The sequence below is a fragment of the Amia ocellicauda genome, chromosome 12, assembly GCF_036373705.1.
Source record: "Amia ocellicauda isolate fAmiCal2 chromosome 12, fAmiCal2.hap1, whole genome shotgun sequence".
NCBI lineage: Eukaryota > Metazoa > Chordata > Actinopteri > Amiiformes > Amiidae > Amia > Amia ocellicauda.
In genome coordinates, this window is record NC_089861.1 from 27,066,607 (window position 1) to 27,086,688 (window position 20,082).

At 38.4% G+C, this 20,082-nt stretch overlaps 1 protein-coding gene across 5 annotated transcripts in view; it reads right to left on the minus strand.

Moving 5' to 3' along the window:
* The window catches only part of mag (myelin associated glycoprotein), a 32,827-nt gene extending 15,207 nt beyond the window's left edge, over positions 1 to 17,620 (minus strand). For 2 of the 5 annotated variants that reach the window (XM_066719127.1, XM_066719125.1), the window contains exon 1: positions 17,389 to 17,619. The gene's annotated coding sequence lies outside the window, so the exon portion shown is untranslated. Of the gene's footprint in view, positions 1 to 11,043; positions 11,159 to 17,388 lie in introns of those variants that run through there. The other 3 variants (XM_066719129.1, XM_066719128.1, XM_066719126.1) reach the window with 2 other exon arrangements.
* Between the last annotated feature and the right edge of the window lie 2,462 nt (positions 17,621 to 20,082).

Below are 20,082 nucleotides of genomic sequence, written 5' to 3' on the forward strand. Positions count from 1 at the left end.
TGAATTGTTGTGGGCTGCCTTTTCACCACAGTGCTGCAGGTCACACACACACACACACAGGGCCATCGCACACGCGCACACACACACTCGAGTGGGCTGCTACACAATTACAACGCTAATGAAAGGAAAGGAAGCTTTTCTCCAGCACAAGCAGCTGGCAACCCCCCCCTCCCACACAACTGACACCAAAACCAGGCTCTACTAAGGCATGTGTAGGATTGCATTCATAGGGCCCTGCCATTTTACAATTATTAGCAGTGTTTCTGTGCAAGGCTTCTGGTTGCCCTTCAAATGTTGTTAAACTGCCAAATCTGAAGCATCTGGTGTAGCAGGGCAGTGCAATTTTGCATTGATTATTGATTCTAGATCCATGTTCTAAGAGAATGAGCAGCTTTAATACAGAGACAATACACCTGACCTGAGACAAAACGCCAAGCACAAAATGGAGTCGGATGCAACCGTATCTATAATATTAGTCTTTGCATTTAATCAATTATTAGGTTATAATTTTGTATTGTTTTTTGAAGTTTCTGACTGATTATTAATACATATTTTCAAAGCAGTCCCTTACAACTGCAAAATGGGATGAAATGTTTTTTCTCCAGAATATTTGTATATTCTGTGGATATTGTATTTCCCTTCTGTGTTTTTGCTGATGAAAAGTTAGTAGAGCCAGTGAAAGCTGAATAAGTGGATTTTAAATAGATTATACAGCTACACAAGTTGAAAAACAGTCAGTATATTTACTGTATCTTGAGCTACATTTTACAGTTCATGTGTAACTTATAAAGTATTCCATCTTGGCTACTATGGAAAGCAACTTACCCTTTTACAAGTAAACTGACATTTTAAATGAGTTGTTCCAAGTCAGCTTGTTTTAGTTGGTCAAGATCAGACAACATTTACATTTTGCACTGGTATTCATCACAGTGAGAAACTACAAGACTGGTGTTTAAAGACTTGTAAGGCTCTAAAATGTAAATTTATCAACATAATTTGTCACTATGCTAGGTAATTAGATATGCTAATCTCGTCTTTGTTGACTGTTGAAAATACATTCAGTTTTTTTCATATTTAATACATGGTCTCAAATATAAAATAAATCTTCATCATCATCATCATCATCATCATCATCATCATCATCAGAATAACAAAAACAACAACAACAACAACAATAATAATAATAATAATAATAATAATAATAATAATAATAATAATAATAATAATAAAAAACTTGCCTCTTAACCCTGTTGCGTTCATTTCCAGTCACCCTTTATAAACTCCCTGTATTTGTATTCTGAACAGAAAAATGTCCTTTGAGCGCTGGGCTGCCAGAGACCTTGCATTAGGTGGGCAGCTCTTAATATTCATCCAGACATTTCTTTAGGCCTCAGTCCCACACTGCGCATTCCTCTGCGTCTCCGCTCCTTGTGCCTCTGTTCTCCTCGGGCTTCACAGAGTTTAAAAGTACAGTTTTGACAAGGAATACGTGGGTCCAAACTGTCACTCCAAATTTATGGATTCTCTGATTTGATTAAATGTATGTATGTATTTATTTATTTATTATTACATCTTCAAAACACACAATTTTTTTTTATAAATTATATTTTAAAAAGTTGAGTTTAGTAAAAACACAAATAGATGAAGGAAGAAATCAACCACAAAGTACTTTGTTAGGAGAATGATATAAATACAGGACATGTTTAGTTTGTATTTGATTTTCACCTGATCTCATCAAAACAGACGTTATGCAGGCAACACGCATAGACATTCTGGCACAGGTTTCCAGCACCACAACCTGCTGTGATGCAATTAGACTGCGCAGATTGGTCCCATACATTGAAACAAACTTTAATCCAATGACAAGAGCTTGTATAAGAACAGAAGCCAGAGGAAGCCTTTTTGCAAATACATTGATTCTCATTTGCTGATGGTCTGTTTCTGTCCTTACCTCATATCTAAAAGCATGTATTGCCAGCAATATCACCACCTTAGTAAGTCAGCCTCATTTCAAACCCAGATTTTCCGTATTTAATATGACAAAATCGCATGATAAGCTGGATCTGTTTAAACAAATCAGGAACATTATCATGACCTGAAGCATTAAGAAGTTACATTAAAATTAGTATTGTAACCCAGCCTACAAATAAAACCATTATGAAATCACAGACATCCCTGGACATTGATTGAGTGTATTTATTTTGGCCATAATAGTAAGAGCTCTCTGACACAGAGACCAAGAGTATACAACACAACCCCAAGCAGAAAGTGGAGCAGGTACAACACACCCTTATTTTGCAACATGGCCGTGGGCATAACATGGTGTCAGTGATGCAGAGGCTCATGCAGAAAGATTATTTTTACATTTGGAGTGTAGAATGAAAATTAAAATCTATAATCAGAAATAAGATGAATTGTGCTTTAAATTGCTAATACATATCTATAATAATGACTTACAGTGTCTGCTTTAAGGGTCACTGTGGGCTTTACAGACAGTACAGTGTAAAATCCCCAAATATAAGCAGACTGCAATCCTTAATATACTAAATTGCAGCAGCTTCTGCAAGGCATGTGTCTGTCCTGGACACAGAATTACTTCTTGACCCAATGATGAACTCAGAGTGATCAAAAGCAGAAGTATGAGATTGTTAATTGTTTCTGTTAAAATCTGCTATGTCTGCATTTTCCTTATATGGAGTTGTTTTTACTAAATTTTGCATATCAGTGTATGTAAAATGCTGAGTTAGGGAGACAGGCCGGGATACTGGCCCCTGTGTGGGTCATGTCTTTCCGAAGGCCTTCATGATAAACCCTGTTGATTGCTGACTGCATTTGTGGCAGAAAATAGTTCTACACATGTAATAATTCAATTTAGGACATTTCACTATAGGTGAGGACACTTATCTCAACAAAACTCTGTCCACCATGTCCATAGGACTTCAGCAGAAATTGTGGGCTCCATTACAAGGACTAAAACACAGTCAGTTGTCAAACAATGACAGACCCTTACACCACTGTCTTCACTCAAATTCAACACATTCTTAAAACTCTGACTTTTGTCAGAACAATAAACACAAGTAAAAAGGATATTTTTCTTACTTAGGTATTAATACTGGAATGAATTTGACCTAGGAAGGGATGTCACATCTTTCCAACAAGATCCATCACAATGCTTCAGACAATAAGCACCATTTACAAAGGCTGTCCCTTCTAGATTTTCCAAGTACGTTGGTCTCTTAGTCTGAACTGGGGAGCCATACACAATATTAATATTACCGGCTGGTGATTTATGATCTCTGTTGCTATGAATGTCCTTGGAAACCACAGTGTTAACACCAGCTGCCCTCCATCAAGTGATTTTATCAGCCGATTTCTCTATTGGCCCACGGTGTCAAGCAGAAAACTGCGATTGGTCAAGTGGTGAGGGAGGGCATCTCCCCAAGGCTGTAAAAAATCAAAGGGAAGGAAAAGCCCACGGCAAGTTTGCATAGCTGGAGCTCCTCCAAGAAGCACACAGCATACTGTACCCACACAGCCACAGCACGGCCAGTGCTTTATCTCTGGTGTAGAGAAAAGGCAGCAATTACGTAATCTGATTTTGAGATGAGGAGAGTAAAAATTCTAAGTGGGTAGCTTTAGTGCACACATAACCTATTTTACCCCATATAAACAGGAGACTCATCTCCTGTCAACTAAATTTAAATGTAGTGGATCTAAAGCTAACAGACATTTTTAATTGTTTTATAAAGTATAACAATGAGTAAAAAGAGTATATTATTGCCAAATGAGTCACCACACAAAAGCTGGCTATTTGGAGAGCTAGCTTAAGGAAATTATTTAAAACCCCTAAGCTGGTTTGAAGGCTCTGACTTGTTTGGAAAAACTGAGTTGGAATTCATTTTCAGCACTTGACCTTTAGGTAGTATCTATGCTGGGTGTGTCTGTGCTGTCTATGAGAAACCAGGACTTTCTCCATACAAGCTTTATGTATTATGTGAGCATGAAGTAGGTGGGCCATTTGACTTGGTTGCATTAATTATTTCATTTTCATACTTGGCTGTATGTTAAGGCATTCAGCATAACACCTCCAGGACCATTGTTAACCCAGTCTGAGTAAAGAATATATAAAAGGTCAGCGTTGGCCAATGGAGTGGAAGGTCTGACGAATGTACCATTGTATGTGTAATTTCCCCAGTGATGCTGCATGTGACTTTTTAAACAGCATTTCTGCATTTCTATTAAGCTTATTTTCATTAGCTAGGAAACAAATCTGAACCTTATTCGCCTCAGAGTTTAATGTCATAAGTGCACCATTTCATCTCCCACTTAGATTCATATCACTGCAAAATTAACAGCCAACAATCTACTTGTCATGCATCTAAACTTGCTCGTGTAAGTTTTAAGACAATGAGAACTTATAGTCAGTCTTACACACTACCACATCAATGGTCCTCAATATCATTGTGTGAAACTAGGTCACTTCACACACTTCTTGGTAATCAGATGTATTAATTAGCTTGTGAAACAACATCAAAGAATGAGGATATGTATTGATTGGGCAATAAGTATTGAGGATATGAACCTGATTGGACAATCCTGAGTACCAGCTATGAGAGGAAGCTGTTCTGATGCCAGCTGGCACCGACCCCGATTGCTCTTCCTGCATCCTTCCTCCTTCACAAGGGCTAAATCCACAAGCAATGTATGACAAAAATGCCCAGGAAGAAATTGGAACCTGGACACTTTATTGCAGCATCTGTTTGCTGTTCATAAACTGCCAGCAAGCAAAGTGGCTACTGTGTTGTGACCTTCAAACTACATCCCACTTCCCCCTGGTTGCTTACAATCCGGAAGCAGTAGTGTAAAAGTCAAACAGACATCCAGAAACAGGGGCATTTGCAGTAGAGATGAGGTAGCACTGTGAAACCCTACAGCTTGGAATGTCAATGGGCATCAAAGATAGCACCACATTTTAAATATTTTATAGATTTGCTGCTGACTTGTTTCTGTAATTATTTGTTTCAGCACCACTGTTGGTTACAGCAACGGGACTGGCATCAAACACATACAGACATGCATCATTTTATGTCCCTTTAAAATGTTCAGTCAAGAGTACCTCTACATTGTTGTGAGCCATTGAATGTGGGTGGCTCACCACATGTTAAAGACATGTTCTTGGCAGGTTTAAACATGTATATTACACAAAGCCTCAGGTGGCTATCCTCTCCTATGTTCTGCAGCCTGTCACATTTACACAGACACGACACGAATCTACAACTAACAAGGCTGGAAGCTGGTGTATTTACAGTGTGTGTTTGAGAAAGCCCACACTCCCTGCTGCATCATCTTTATACCATCTCCATCTGGCTGGATAAACACCAAATCCCTCCCCATGGCAAGGATGTGGCTGTTTCTCACGCTCTCACTCACAAAGCAGGGCTTCTCTCAACACCTTTCCCTACTGTTGCACTCTTTGAATCTGTTGGAAAATATATCCTTGTGACAGGAGTCTTTTGTCAATCAGATTTTCGAATGGATTCACACGGAGACCCTGCTTCTGGTTAGGACCGCAAGAGCCTGTTGATTCCCTGGTTACTAGCAGTTATATTGGGGCAATCTACTCGAGGGGGCAGTGCCCTTTCTTCCTATTGGATCAATCAGTGCTACAGAAGCAAAACCAGACAATAATACAGTTACACTGTTTTGTATAATATTGAAGGTCTGGGAAAGTTTCACAACTTGCTTTTTGTCTTATACTAGAAACATTTATCTTGGCACAAGAAAAATATGTAGATCAGTACCTGGTTTCAAGGTCTTGTACACATTTACGCTGGAACCTGTGCCCAGCTTCAGGACTTCTGAAGCCTGTGCAGATAGGTGTCCTTCTAGACAACCGTACGCCAGGACCACACCATGTACATGTACAACCAGTGTATGGCATGCCGTTCTCATATTTCCTAAAACGACCTACATACAACTCTTGATCTGCAGCCTCCAGTGGTATTGTGTACGCCCTGGGTACTGGATTATTTCTGCATGAGGATTTGCCCATTCAATCATCCGATTGCAACTGTTCACAATTCTAATGTACCCATGCCTAGCACTGTACCTTCCAAATTTTGGCAGACCCACAATTGTCCAACTGCGATAATATTACCTAAATCTAGTTCAACTGGTGTGCTTAATCATGCTTATATAGCCCCATACTCTAGTGATTGTGCTTTTTTGTCACTGTGAGGTCTTGGTTGATTATTTAAATGTAGGCACCCATGTCTACTGGCGTTGTGCAGTGCCGGCCCCCTACACATGCTGCTAAAAACATTCTTGGATCGCTTCCTAGGACCTCTGGAGCCAAGGCTACCTAGGCCTTAGCGCACAGGTCCTCCAGCAATTTGATTATGGCACTAGGGTTGAACCCTTCTGTAGAAAGCCCCATATTACTCTTTTCAGGCCATTGACATTCCTTCCCCCTCTGGGATGGAAGCAGCTGTCTTTGGAGTGGCCACTGCACTTGCATTTGGAACACACAGTCACTGCCTTCTCAAATGTGTTAAAGAATATTAAAGAAAAGCATTGATCAAATGAGTAGGCTAAACACTTTCTCACACTATGCATTTCTTGCCAGCAGTAAACAATGTCCCAGGCTTTTGTAGGGAAACTCTCCTGGACCCAGTGACTTTGTGTAGTGGTCTCAGCCCACTGCACGTTTTGCACTTCGATTACTTTGATTAAACACACCGCATTTGCACATTTTAATTTGTGTTTTACCCCTTCAGTTCCCGTGCACTGTGGTGTTTAATTGAATCATTGATTAGCGTATTTAAATCAGCTATGTTTCTTTCTTAAATCTTAAGTTATTCAACATCGAAGAGGACCCTGGTCTAGTGTGGTAAAGTGTGACGATAACTCAGGCCTGAACCACGAGAGCAGGATCTGCACGATGACCGTGGTACGGGAGAGAGAGGCCCACTGCTGTAAGGGAATGTGCGCCAAGCAAGGAAATTTCCTCCACACGCACTGCAGAGAGCGGCAGCTTGCAAACCCGCCGAGCCGGCAGGGAGGGTGAGCCGCGCTGGCACCGGCTTGCCTCGGTAGCCCTGCTGCGCCCTGGCAGCCGGCAGCCCTGGATTATTGTACGCATCAGAATTCCCTGTTTATGTCCAGATGGCGCGCGGTGGAGCGCCCTCTCCTGAAGAGTCGACAGGTGGGTCACATTGAATCTTAACACGGGGTTGCGCTGTCACAAGCAGAAGGGTTTCAGTTTACAGCTTTGCACTGAATAGATTTTCAATTTTCTGTTTCAAAATTAATAGAGACTCTTATTAATTTAATGTCAATCCTCTTCAAATGTCCCTCGAGCAGCTTATTGCCAGTTTTCCCCCTGTGATGTTTTTTCACCTGAGTAGAGTTGTGTCTCTCATTGTGTCTCTCTCTCTTTCTCAATATCGTGATTACTTCCAGATTTCAGCCTGTAGCAGACTATGCGGTCCAATAACTGGAATTAGTGTCTTCTTTCCTTCTCCACAATTTGAGCTACTTCACAATCCCTGTGACTCTCAAAAGGGCCAGAGCTTTTAAAAGTCAGGTGGTTCTGATTTCGATCCAGTGAGCCTTTACGTTTTCCAGACTCCTTCCAGACCAGATTTGACTTCACTGCCACGTGGTGTCTCGGATATCTTGTATCATGTCCGTCCACACAGCACTGTCTCTTGAATCAGGTCTGTCCACACACTTTCTAACCTTCTGACTATCGTATTTGCCAGAATTACATAACTCCTTGATGTCCACAGTTCATATTCCTCTCTACCTTGTTTCCTTCCTTCAAGCTTGTCTTCTAGGATAAGTAGAAACCTCACCATTTAAGTATTTAAAAAACAAATAGCAAGTTAAAGCCATATCACCTATAGACATTATATATTTTATATATATATATATATATATATATATATATATATATATATATATATATATATATATATATATATATATATATATTATATTAGACACCTAGAATAATACATACAAACAAATCATGACACATTTAAAGTATTTTAAAACAAAGTGTCAAATTACCATTAGTGTCATATGATGATATAATAGCCCATGTACACAATACAAATATGCAATTTGCAGTTTGTGCAGAGAATAACACGGCAACCACACACTCCCACTCAAAACCTCAGACCTGCTCACCTACGAGACACGCCTCAACACCAAGGGGAACTTTCCACTAAGGGAAAAGCCCACACGCATCCTGCCGCCTCCAGCCAAATAAATCATAAATACGAACTCTTTAACAGAGCCGACACAACTGGAGCGTACGTTGCTGTATGAGTCGACAGCAAACAGTCTAGAGTAGGCCTATAATACTCTAGCATGGCTTACATCAGCAATATTGACTTAGAGCCCCTTTAAATCCTATGTAAAGTAGAAAAGCAGAATTTGTGTGAAGAATTCGTCCCCAGGAGTTGGCTGATTATTTAAAAGAGTTTTGTTTGTTCAAGGATGACAATCTATTATCAAAAAGCTTTGAAAAAGTCACGCTCCTGTTTGTTCCTTGTAAGATTGAATTATTTCATTCTAAGTACATTCCTGTTTAAAAGCACAGGGACAAAAGCAAAATATATACTAGGGGCCAATAAATGATTAAACCAGTGCGAAAAAGTAAAATAGATACGTATTTGTATTTATATTGTTCTTAAAATGAAATCATAATAATAATAAGCTCTTTTAAGTATGATTTTATTCTTTGCTCAAACTATACATTCCTATCTGGGATCGTTGACGTACACAGAGCTAGGTTATCTGGGGATAAGTATTCTCAATGTTCTTTACTTATTTTTTAGTTGGTTTGTAGGGCAGATAAATACTTAACATTTTCTCTGTAGAAGACACATGTCTTGACACCTACAACACGCCTACACATTTTCTCTGTGTGTAAATTGAGAGAGATCTGTCACAGAATGACTGCTCCATGTCCCCTCACTCCGCCTCCCTTCTGTGTATGCTCATTAGTGGGCTCACGTTTGACCCTGCCCCCCCTCCCCAAATAAAATCGCACTGCTATTACATTCATAATTCATTCATCTTAGTAATGACAGCAGTGGAATTATAAGTGGATGCGTCTGTAAACCATTGCCGTGATGTTGATGTTTAAGCAGTACTGTGTGTGCGTACTGATATCTCCTCTTGAATGAGCATTCAGGTTGCTGGATAAATGCTGAAGATCCATAGATCGGATAGAAGCTCTGAGACATTAAAGGTTTAGCATTGAGCCCCTCTGGTTTTATAGCATGTGCTCAACACTGCAAATCGTGCTCGTTTACAAGGCAATCTGCTCAAGCAGTGTTTTTGCATTAATCTGTTCAGCCTCCCACTGTTAGCCCCAGTAAAGACCACACTGGCAGAATGGGCCGGACTGGGACAGGGTGGTGTGAAGTGGGGTGAGGGCTTCATTAACTGCTTCCAATCACCATAAATAGGGAAATATTAATTAATCAACCTATTTGTTTTAGTTTTTTTGCTATTATAATGGGGTCACCCTGTCATTGAAACTATTTAAAATAATGATCTACTTAGTTCAACTGAGGAGGAAGGAGGATTTTACATTTTAAAAAAGGCGCCCCAATAACAAATGCATTTTGTTGTCTCTCTCTCTTTCTCTCATGTGTAAGATGAAAAATGAAAAATTGTGTGACTTGGATTAAACACAAAACAAAGATAATAAATGAATCTACATCAATGAACCAACATTTAGAAAGCATCTGCAAAAACAGAAGGATGTATTATTATTGAAGTGAACATTCACACAAAGCTATCTATTTAAAAAAGCATGAATACATTCAGAAACAGGGTTGAGGGAACTTAAACAGCTATAAAGACTACTTATGAAAACAACTCCCTCCGTATTCAGTCAAAGGCAACCATACAGTTCTGGCCTTGGCTGTAGCTGTAAAATCCTTAGCAATGATATTGTTTAGACCGTCATATTTGCACTTTGCCAGCAGAACATATAGCCTAGTGTAGCCTAGTATCAGTTTCCATTAACAAGAAGTATTTCACAGTAAGGACCAGGGTTGGTATGCTAGTGAAATCCTGTATACACAATCCCTATTTGTATGTGTTTATCAGGATGAATACCTTAAACATTTTTTAAATCACTTTAAAGTTACTTAGATTGCTAAAATATAACTCAAACACATTTCTAATCATTCAGAGTAGCAACAAAGGATTTATTTATCTACATATTTTCAAATGTAGTGTTGAACCTGCTATTCACAGAACCAAGTAAATGTATTTACTCAATGTAATTTTCTAAATGTACTTGCTACAGTTTTAAACAAGGATACCATCTATCTATATAATACAAGATACATATCAAATATGCATTATACATATATATATATATATATATATATATATATATATATATATATATATATATATATATATATATATATATATACACACCTAGGATGTCTATACAAACTTTGTATATTGCACACAATATTGATTATCAGTAGTTTACGCTTAATTGGAGCATCCACAAAAACAAACAGTAAAAACAACTCTCAACAACCAGTGCCAGATTTTGCCCACAGAACTGTGTAATTAATTCACTAAGGACAAACATTAACCCAGGGCCCAGCAAATGAATGTACTAACTCACCAATCATGTGAACTTAAATTAACATTGCCCCTTCAACTGGACCCTGCATGCAATATAAATTATATTCTAGGTTTATTATTTCACCATTGTTCAGCAGAAGAGACAAAACATTTGTCATGAGCAAGCATCAGGTTGATAACGAAACAAATTAAAATAAATAAGCTAGTACAGATAAAGTAAGCTAATAATAATAATAATAATAATAATAATAATAATAATAATAATAATAATAATAATAATAGTTAGAAATTGTTATTCTAGTTATTATTATAGTAATAATAATAACTAGAAATTGTTATTATTATTATCATCATTGACAGAATTATATAAATACATCTACCGCAGAAAAAAAAAGGACATTTAAAGGGACTTACCAAGACTTAGGCCCCTTCCCCGAGAGTGGCCCTACTTGCTTTTTGTGCCGTTGCAGAGTGCACTGGCCGGACAGTTTTCCTTTTCCTCACCCCTCTCTGTTTCTCTCTCTCTCTCACTCTGTGGTCCCTGTACCAGGCCACATCACCCGCTGTATGTAAATAAGCTGCCCCGTGTCCTGCTATTGTTCAGCCCGCCCTGCTCATTCATAAATTCACACTTTGTGACAAGTGTTACAAAAGATGCTCTGTTTCCCAGGAGGGTGCGTATTTCAACTCGGGGGCTCTTTTTTCCCCCTTCAGATTTATTTAGGAAAATTTAGTTCCAGAGGAAGGAGAGAAAGAGATGAATGCTCTTATTTACTTGTTGGACTGACAGTAGGGTGTTTTGCTTGTTTAATGGTTTAAATTCCTCTGTTTGTCTTTTGTGTATCATTTTGGAGGATGGAGGGAGTAATGGCATTTTCTTGCTGTGGAGTGATGCTCTCCCATTCAGTATTCATGTTTGAATATTATTTTTATTTTTTATTATTATTTTTATTTCCTGGCAGACGCCCTTATCCAATATGTTATAGCAGCACAGAGCACAATATTATGACATGCCATGAAAGCACATGAATACAGTCCTATAAAATCCTATATCGTTGCCAAACCATGGATAGGCTGATAGTAAATTAAGCCCTATCAGCAATTGCTTAATTTGTGTGTAATGTAACCATTGGGAGTTTTTGAATTTACGTTTTGGTTAAGTTATTTCGCAGATGCCTTTTTCAAAAAGCAACTAATCATAAAATGATCTATATAACACTACAAGGGTAACAAAATCATTTTAAAAATGGTCCCCACACCTCAGAGTAAGTAAGATTCAGGTAAAGAATAGTCCTGAGGTATAAATTTAAATCAAAGTGTCATAAAGAGGTGCCAGACAGTTAATAAACCCTTATAAAAATGCCAGATAATTACCTAAATAATACTGTGATATGTCAATGCCAATGCATGACTGAACACATCATCAGTAACCATTCACTAGCATAGTGGGAGCTTCTGTCCTCTGTGGACAGAAATAAAGCTTCTGAAATCATGGTGCTGTTGGGACAGGATTGAGTGGCATTTCACAAAGAAAAGCAAGGAAGGTCTTGCACAAAAGACCCCTTGCTGTGCTCTGGGACTGGCCTGTGCTGACACGCTTCACTGACACACGCTTACATCATGCCTGGAGTGCTGGACTTACTGACACACACACAAGAATACACACTCGCTCCAGTCTTGCCACTGCGGCCCCCCAAAGGAAACTGGGTTAGAAGAAAACCAGATCCAATCCGTAATCCATTCTTCGAAGGCCAACAATGAGGCCAGCACGCCGAGCAGAGCAAGATTATCTAATCTTGGGAGCGGAAGAAGAAACGAAGGATTGTTCTGTTGTTAGACAATTATCTCTGTGCACGAACTTTCCAGTGTCTGTCCGTGACAGGCTGGGATTGTACCGTAAGAGCGCAGGGGACATTAGATACAATAGGCCCCAGTGTCAAGAGGAGAGAGGGAGGTGGGGGGGCTCCAGGGCTCGGTAGCAGCATCATGCGCATTGTTGACAGGATCTAGTGTCAATATCTCACACGTACAGTGGAGCCTCTTCAGCCATTGTGGTTGAAGGCAAAAAAAGTCAAATTGGCCATTGTTTCTTGTTCCTTCCTTGTTTCTTGCCTTGTCTTAGCTTCCTTGTGTTTATGTGGGGTGTTTTATTGTAAAACTCCAATGTTTCTTGAAATGAGAGACAAGAAAGCTGCTTTCAATGCATTGAATCAAATGATAAAAACTACTCATTTTGTGTACCTGTAGCTTCATCAGTTATGTTGTCCACTTTTCTTAAATAAATTGGTTTAATTAATGGGTTCTGACCAATAGGATTGTGAAATTGTGACGCTAATAGAGCCAATCCCTTCATCTGAGTATTTGCAATGAGGAGTAATGAGGAGCTATTGGATTTATATAGCGCCTTTATCCCAACAGATACCCAAAGTGATTTAGAACTGAGAGGGGACCCGCTTCCTCCCCCACTGAAGGTTTACATAATTACTCTGCACTAGTCAAGAGTGTGGTGAACCCTATCCCTTTGAAGCATGTTCAAATTTAAAATGTGAAATTGGGAAACATGCAAACTACAATACATTAACAGGATAGATGAAATCAAATTATAGATACAAATTACAAACTTATCTCCAATTGAGGTCAATTATATTGTCAGAGGCCACTTTCTCCTGCCAATAATAAGCGCTAGGGCAGAGGTCAATGTTTTGATTTGGCTAGGACCTAGTGAAACCTAAAGATTATTAGGAACTCATTCAAATACTACACATTAGCTTCCCAAAAGTGATATTGACATATTCAGCAAAGGCAAGGCACACTCTAAATGGCATCAGTTGAAGCAAGATTCACTTCTAGGTATCAGTCTCCAGTAGACAATAGCCCACACAGTCATGGTGAAGAGATTGCTCACCCTTTATAATGAATTTTTTTTAAAAGAGGTGTTGTGTTTCATTGCATAGTGTTAAATCATTCTGGTTATGTATTTAGCACAATAACAATAATCCCTTAATAAGGTAAATGACTCATAAACAGTTACAACTCAAACTTGGAGTGCCTCTCATCATAAAGCACTTCACTACAAAACTCCTAGCTGACAATAAAGTAAAGCTGCTTTTCAGGACTGGAGGGCTGTTGCTGTTGTGAACCACCCACTTGACCAGAGGAAGCAAAAGATGTGATACTTCAACCCTACTCATAATCTAGATTTAAGAACCTGATGTCATGGTCACATATAAATAGATATGAGACCCCTTTCCTTGATTAGTGTTTACATCGGTCTGCCCTACCTCCTAAGGTCTCCCTTGGAAAAACACTGTCTTGGTTTGTGATGCAATTGCTTTTAAAATAAAGATAAAATAGGTAATTTAAAGAGAAATTATATGTAACACAACCAAGGGCTGGACTGAGACCAGAAATAGAGTCAAGTCTGACAGTTCTTCAAAGTTGGCAGGTAGAAATTGTACATGGAAAATCAACCCCTTCTATAGTCGCTTTCCTCAATGACCCTTCTCTCCTTTTCCGAAAACTCAATTTTAATGTTGTGTCCTTATCTGCTTGTGTCAGAAGAGAAGAGGTACTAGAAAAAGTGCTTTGCCCTGATTTCTAGGTAATTGTTGATTACACATTATCAGCTGCTTGCACAATCTGAAAGTGAGACTGGACTCTTAAACATGCACACTTGTTTCTGTGATCCTGACTTGAACCTGCTTGTTACAATGTGCTTGACAGGAATAGGATTTGACACTGATTGGAGTGCCACTATGAATGGACCTATGATTTATGTGGATTAACATAAAGTTTGGGGAGAGAGGACCACAGAGCTTTCATATCCATTCACCAGAAGTCAATGTGCCTCTCGGTTTCCCACAGTTCAAGAAGCAAAGTGTTCTGCAAGGCCCCAGACTTCAAATCCACACGGGATGTATTCTAGCAACCATCCCAATACACATGTAACCCACACCACAGTGTGATATTGCACACCCCTACAGTTAGGCTAGTCTCCTTCCAACATTTATCTCTGCTTTCCCCACCTGCCTTTCAATCCTGAATTAGTATCTGTTTCTCCATTAAATTACAGAGATGTGAGGCTGAATCATACATTAATTCCTTACTTTTTCCATTGAAAGAACTCTTCAAACTGCAATCAGGGTACATTAAGAGCACATGTTTGACTGTGCCATTGTCTAATTCTTCAGGTGGAAAGAAAGATTTAAAATATCTCATTTGTTGACTGCTTTTTAAAAGACTACCTATCTTATTGATTATTTTAAAATAAATGGAGTAACTTTGATTAAAAAATATCTTACTCTATATTTACATCTATTGCTGCATTCTCCCCATCAACATATCTGTCTCTACAAGGCTACACTGAAAACAGAAAGAATAAAAACCACAGGTGAGAAGTCCACTGTTTGATCATTCAGAACACCAACAGAATAGGTTTCCCAATCCCACTGACTGAGGTCACAGCTGTGCATCTGATTTCAAGATAAAGCCATGATGTGTCACTGAGGGTAGGACAGTTACTGTACCTTAACAAAGTATCTTTGTCTTATTCTGGCTTTCTGTATCTTATTTTTGGTGCCTAAAATAAATGGTTAAAATGTTTCTTTCAATACAGAGATTTGTTTTTTGTTTGTTTGTTTGACCTTTCACTAAAGCTATACAAAATAACTTCAGAAAGTCCCCAGACTGTATCCTTGGAGTAATGCTGAGTCAGTTACAGTTTCAGGTTCAAAGTTCAGTAGGGATTGTCAAAGCTCTACTAACGGGTACACCTCAATTAAGATTTTAATAATCCCCTGCCAGTCAGTCAGTTAGGCCTCCCATAGAAAGGTTTAAATAATTTGTGTCCAATTTGGGTGTTGGGTTATTTTTTTTCCATTAAGGGTTTGCATCCAATATATATTCTACCAATATATAGAGACTGATTTGTTTAGATTCCTCGAAGGAAATAAATCAATTCTGATAGGCTTTAGAAGAGAAAACTCCAGCATTACCAAAGCAATTAAAATTGTTGTCAGTTGAGGCAGAACTTGCAGGTGTCTAATACAAATCCTTGTCGAAAACATCCCACTATTGAATGCCAAGAGATCCCACAGACATGAGGTCTGTTCTGATGCAGGGCTTAACTGACTGATAGTGGGCTTATAAATAAAATAAGGAGTGCGGCCCCTAGCTGATCCAGCAATCTGTCAGTCAGTCAGCAGACAGGCACCGACGTCACAGCACTTTTAAAATTGAACAGAAATGGGCAGAAGCCAGGGCTCCCTGTGTCTTTGATTCTTTCAAAGTGAATTCCATATAAAGGACTTGCGGCCACTCTATGGAAAAAAGGAATGCCAACTTTCATATCATGATATGAACCATACAGCTTTTTAAATATACAGTATTGAGAAAAGGGATGATCCCTTAAATCGAGAATTATAATCTTCCTTGAATTGTCTGTAAAACTTTCTTTTTGGATTTACCACGGCACAGTGAGAAAAAGTCAAAAGCATGATTGTCCCAGGGAAGCACAGTCAAAGTGATGTAATGTCTTGCAAAGGACAATGATTTCAATCTAAAATGTAAAATTGCTAATGTAAATGTAAGTTGTAACTGTAAACTGAATTGTGCGGAAGCCATTAAAGCTGAATATCCTTTTATTATCAAACAGTGAGATGTTATGCAGGAGCCACTCACTGCTTGAACTCAGTCTTTACCAAACTCAACGATAATTGAAGGAGATGACAGTAAAACATTGTGCAACATAAATTGCTGTGAACAGAGTCATCTCTCCTTAAATTAGTCAGTCTCTTCATTTTCATATGCTATATAGGGAGTTGATTCACTACTATATATAATAAATTTCTGAAGTTAAATTAGATATACAGCAGTTTAAATTTTACTACAGCAGTAGTAATCAAATATAGATACGTTCTGACCAGCATTTTAAATGTTGGGAAAGCACACAGACTGATGGATAGTGGACAGAAACTCAGACATGACAGTGATGGATACAACCCAAGATCAAAGAGAGATATTAAAGTTGTAATATGCAAATGTGACATTGCATAGCTGTTTGATGTCTGTACAAACTACACTGATGAAATTAGCATTTTAACTATGTGTCTCTCCCTTATGAAGAGAATGTATCTGGTTCAGAAAACAGTCATCATCAATGGTCCAATGCCTAACCTATAGCAAATCATTACTTATAGCAAGGATGTGGTTTCTAAATGCAATCCTTCCAAAACATTTACCCTTACAGCTACACAGCTGTAGGCTTTAACTTGAAATTCCTAACTTGTTTCCTGTTATCACTCTGGTTCCAAGGAGCAAAGCTCTGGCAGTTTTTTATCAAATAAAATAACATAGAAACCAAGCTGTGTAAATCCCCCAGAACCAGCACCAAACGCAAGCCATAGGCATGGTGGATAGCTTTGATAAATACATTTAAAGAGACTCAAGATCACCTTTTTTATGTCAAGCAGATTTGTTCATGATGAAACAGAACATTATGACTAATTGGTTAATTACCTTTCCATTGGTGATTTTCAGGACCCCAATAATATGCACATTTCAAGAACCACATTACAATGAGATCATAATACATTTAAATAAATGAAAAATAATCTATAAATTAACACCTGTTAAGAAATCAAAATTCACAGAACACAGACAGCACCTTGAAAGTTACCACCACTAAGACCTGCATCCAGAGGTCATGCAGTGCAGATGTTTCCCCTCTCCAGTTATCTGTAAAGAGCAGCCTGATCCTACCTGATATGTGATGGGAGCCCCTTGACACCACGGCATGAATCAGGCGCTCAGTTCATCCCCAGCGACATCTGTGTCTCTCCAGTCGGAGCGCAAGAGAGAGAATGAAACCTTGTGTTTGCCTCAGAACATCCCACTGTGCGCTCAAACCAAACCACATGCTCCAGGCTGCTGGCAAGGCACAGTGTGGCAGCGCTTGTTTGCGTCCCTGCGCTCAACACTTCCACGGCAGTAGCTACTTCTCCTGCTCTGTGCCAGAATGATGGCACCATGCAAGGGGCAGAGGCAGAGTGGTGCTGGAGAGGGGAGCTGGGAGGGGTATGAAGGAAACAGGGGCAGCATGCAGCTAAATGCTTTGGGGGGGTACATTTGGAAAACAGATTAACTTTTTTGCAAATGGTTGGTATTTAATGTTTTTAACTACATCTATATACATTTTAAATGTAAGTGTACTTTAATATACTTCTGTATATACATATTCAATACATATTCAATATTCATATTCAATACATATTGCTCTGGTGATTTTCTTATATTTCTGATACCAGTTACAGTTACTTCACTTGGTTCCAAACAAAGTGGTTGAGTCAATCTTCTGGCATGATTAAAATTGTCTGTTTCTGATTATATATTTTCAAAAGTTTAAAATGGTGCATAATGCATTGTACAAAATATAGGTCAATATAGGAAAAATGTGGTCAATGTAATTGCAACTGTAGCTTTTTTACAAGGTTCCACTGTATTTGGTCTTGTTGTACTATTTCTGTTTTAACTGTGTCAACCTAAACAATAATCACCACCTCCTACCTGTCTGAAGCTCATGGTGCTGCTCCTACTGGTACTACAGCTGGCTTCAGGGGAGACTTCAGTCATGGGGGCTTAAAAAAAACTTGCATCCTGCATCCTTGCTCAACATCATTGTTTTTTTTTTGTTTTTTTTTTAGGAAATGGTACAAAACAAACAATAATAATACATGTATTTCTGCATCTCCACACTGTAGCAGATCACATTGTACTAATTGTAAATGCACAGTGCACTCCAGATTTATTTATACCTGATCCAATGTCACAAAAAGATGGTTTTAGTCAATCAGTGTTACAGCAAAACAAATTCAGTCCAAAGTTTATTGGATTTGATTCTTTAGGGTATGGATACTTTTGAACCTAGTTTTTGGACAAATATATGTTTGCTAAGTCCAATACTGAATGTCTTAAAATAGTACTATTGTCATTCATTTATGCAACAAATACTGAATGTGCACTTGCATTTATGTCTCTAAAACGCTCCTTCTCATCCCTGGCCCTTAAGTGGTGGAATGACCTGCCCACCGAAGTCAAAACAGCAGAGTCCTTGACCTCATTCCGGCGCTTATCAAGACGCATCTCTTCCGACAGCACTTGTATCATTAGTCCTCTACCCCTGCTAGATAGCACTTCAGCTTATTATGCTCCTCACGTTCTTGATTGTTTTCCTTTGCTCCCTTTCCCGTAGCCCTAGTCTGTAACCCTACATCTTGACAGCACTTAGCTTTCACTGTCCAGGATGTAGGAAGTCTCTTACTGTACTTGTGTAAATTGTAAATTGGAATCTGTAAAATGTATTTTGAATTATGTTTTAGCTAAGTTGAACTGTAATGATTGATGCCTTGTACTTCTCTGTATTTGTGCACTTATGTTGTAAGTCGCCCTGGAGAAGGGCGTCTGCCAAGAAATAATAATAATAATAATAATAATAATAATAATAATAATAATAATAATAATAATAATAAAATCATTGAATAACTTTACTATTTTTTAAATAATTTGCATTTTGGTAGAAACACGTTTATAGACACGTGGTGTCACTGTGAAAAAACAATAGTATGAGGTTAAAAAAAAAGCCTATATCTTAATTTCCTTATTGTTTTTAGCAGATGCATACTGATTAAAAACAGAACATTACCACAAAAATATGAAATTGCAGGTAAAAAAAACAATTTCTTTTTAATTTGAACAAAACAAAGACAGCACAATATATATGCTTCACACTGCCACCAAATAATCAGGATAAACTAAAATGCCTAAACTTTGAAGAACTTGTAATACTCAGTGTTGTTCAGTGTGTGTGTACTGCACCTGCTGCCTCACACACAACGTGCAACAGAAACACCAGGTACACACTCAATGACACTCATGCACTGATTTAGGGGCTGTCGCTAAATTGAATACTGTAGCTGAAGTGGCAAGGGATCATATGATATTTACTGAAATGTTTCTACATAGGTTTGACAAAAATATGAACAATGGAATTGGGATTGGCATCATTTCACGCAGTATGTGACTGAAACATTCACACTTCAACACCCTGCACTTCAGATCTAATGGGGAGTATTCACAAATGTAAGACATCATGTTACATTTTGCATGTGGCTCCTTCACTAGATCTTAAACCTAATGGTTTCCTTTTAAATTTGGTATATTGTTCTTTAAATCTGTGGAGCGCTCTGTGGCACCCCTGCAAAGGCACTGTACCAAATTAAAAGCGATCAATTGATGAAGAAATCCAAAACTCCCAATGGTCCAAAAGAGACATTCACTGTATGAAATTATTTACTTTATTTTTGTTTTAGAGAGAGAGAGAGAGAGAGAGAGAGAGAGAGAGAGAGAGAGAAATCTTGTCAAACAGCCCAAAATATCTGAATATTACTGTGACTCTTC